Here is a 3,348-nt window from a genome sequence, read left to right as displayed (position 1 = left end):
AGACATTTCATTTCCCTTGAATAAAAATAATAAATAATAAAGATAAAAAGAAGGATAAATAAAAAAAAAATATATATATATATAAAGAAAAAAGAGGAGTATCCCAAAATTGACGCAATAGATAAACTTTGTAACAAAATGTAAATCATTTTGTTTTTTATTGATTGAGAAGAGTAATATCCTTGATGATATAATTCACTCAAAGTTAAATGGCAATAATTTTTCTAACAGTTCAATGTAGAAAATGTGTATATTTCTATGCGAACGAAAATATTTTCCATTTATATGTTTATTTTTACTTAGAAATAAGATACATAAATAAGCATTTTGCTTTAGTTTTCTTTCTCGCTTTAGTTTGTATCCTCAAGTTTTAAAATACTCGCATATATATGTGCGTGCAATGTGTGTGCGAGTAATAATACGACGTACTTGTATCCTGAAAAGATGATTCTGCACGTACAGCTTACTAAAAAAGAAATATATGTAGAAGATACATTAATCGGAAATATTAATGAATATAATGGATTCGTAAATGAAAAGAAAGAGAATATTAGTAACAATATCGACTTAAGTTACATAAAAAAAAGTGGGATACAAATATATATATATATATATTACTTACTATGTTATTTTAATTCTCTTAATTATTCTAATCATAGAAAAAAGTTCTAAGTTAATTATTTAGTGAAAGCAGAGTGTATAAATAAACTCGATATTTGCAATTGATTGTCTTTGGGTTTTTTGTTTTTGTTTTCTTTTTAAATAGCTTTATTAAATCTTATTAATTTACATTACGAACTATGACATAACGATATCTACAACTTCAGTAAATGCTCGGTAATAAATTCTTATATTTGATGGAAAAATTATCAAAAAACTACTGGAGTGGTGTATGGTACTATTAAGATACGATTCATATTACTCTTTGGAAAGCGTCTTAAAGTTCATCAGATACATATAAAATATTTACTTCTTATGTTTGCATTAGAATACATTTAAAAAATATACTACTTTTTTTCTTTTCGATAAAAATAAAATATTAAAAGAATGATAATATCATAGTATACGCACAAGATTAAAATGTCATATAAATTACTATAGATTTTGATTTTTACATTGTACATGCTCATTTAATAAACAAATCAATTAAAGATTATATTATTGAGAACATCTAACTTAATGGTTTAAGATTTTCGAAAATATATGTACATGTAATATGAATCTGTATCTTATAATATTTTATAAAAAAAATTTCACACAAAAATAAGAATAATTATTAAGCTAATAATCACTAACACACATGTACCCGTTTAGTATAATTTTCTTTCATATCTTTAATCATGCATTTCTCAATATCAGCGTTGATTACTTATTCTCTTATATATACATACACATGCCGTTATGATCATTTATATTTAATATTAACATATGTACACAATAATATTCTGCTCTTCCTGCCATCGAACGTTTATCTCATAATTATAAGGGTAGATCTTTTCTCGACTCTGATAGAAGAGCGTATTTTACATCATTTAATCTGCCAGTATTTTACAGTTAGTATACAAAATTTACAAATGATGATTCTGATATTGAAACCAAAAAAAAAGAAAAGTATGATTACATTTAATACCCATTGCACTATTAAAAAAAAAAAAATTATTATTATCCAATTAACAAGAAGCCTGTGCAAATACTAAGATTTATAAAAAAATATTCAGAATATGTAAACTACTATATCAGAGATATAAATTGAAAAAAATGTTTGTTAATGTTAAATAATTTTTTATATGAAATTAGCGATAATATCTTAAATTAATAATGTATAGATGAAATAATACATGTATATGACACTTATAATTCTATGTTAAGATTAAATTGTAAATGTGTCTGTAAAATGAAAATTTAGTTGCAAAGTACAATAAAATAAACAAAGGTAATCATTAATAATGTTAGTTAAGTACAATCACAATTATATATGAGCTGTTCGCAGGCCAAATCGATTAACTCAACTTTAAACATTTTTTCAAATTTTATTATTAAGGCACTTCATTAATACTTAACTTTTTATATTTAAAATCAATTAATTCTCAATGGTCTAGAAGTATTTCAAGTTTTTATAGAATTTACAAATTCTGTAAATTTAACGCATTAATTGTAAATATTACAACAATAAGAGTGATAAAAATAATAAAATGATTTTTGTCACAATATATGCATTGGCATTGGAGCCAGTAAGTAAAAGTGCCATGCCGCTTATATGTGGTATGTGTGTGTGTGGCATTGGTCCATTAAGAATTAAATAAAAACAATTTTGATGATCGTTCATTAATAAATGATACAACGATATATATTCATTTATTAATATTCTCTATATTTTGCTTTGTGGAGTTAATCAATTTAGCAAATGAATAGCTCATATATAGAGAAAAAATTATTTCATTATACCATTCTGATTTTTTATTAACTTTTTAAATAAGAATATTGATTAGTGGTATGCATGTGTAAATAAAAAAACAATTATTTACATTGTATTTTATTATTTGTATACATTAAAGAAATGTATCTGGAACGAAGAGGTACATTGTAACTAAAAAATATTAATTTTTTTTCTTTTGTATGCACATTTTCTATCGTACTATCAATCATAAACATTGTAGTATATGTGCAGGCTTCACACACAAATTGATAATATAATTTTAAGAATAATGTATATATATATATTCATATTACTCTATTCCAAAGAAAGTTTCATGTAAATAAATAAGTAAACATGTTTATAATTATCAGTTGCATTTTATGCATGTTTGTTACATTATTTCAAATACATTACATATATACAAATCTTTGATCTAACTTAGAGAGGAAAACAAAATAAATAAAAATAAAAAATGTATTGATACATATAAAGTATATATAAGAGAAAAGAAAAAGGAGAAAGAGAATGAATGAATGAATGAATGAATGAATATATGAAAAAAAAAAACGATACTATTGCCTTCAAGCCACATATGGTGGTATATTAACACTAATAAAAGATATGACATATTTGTCTTAAGAATAATGTTTAAACGAATGTATATAATGTTCTTATGGATAATTGTTAAGTATTATTTAATTAAGAGATCATGTTAAACAGAACCAGATACATTTCTTTATTTTTTTTCATTTTTAAAAATTATTATATATTATATAGTATCATGATAGTTGTGTGATAATAATGTGCAAATATTTTCAACATTGGCAAATTGTGTATTGCAAGTCTTTGCTGCCTCATCATTAACAAAATCTGTAATCTTAATTAATCAATAATAAAGGAACAAAATATGTGTGTATATATTTATATACATA

Source organism: Polistes canadensis, unplaced genomic scaffold (assembly GCF_001313835.1).
Source record: "Polistes canadensis isolate GaletaPanama2010 unplaced genomic scaffold, ASM131383v1 scaffold_140, whole genome shotgun sequence".
NCBI lineage: Eukaryota > Metazoa > Arthropoda > Insecta > Hymenoptera > Vespidae > Polistes > Polistes canadensis.
Note: the sequence above shows the minus strand (reverse complement) of the source record.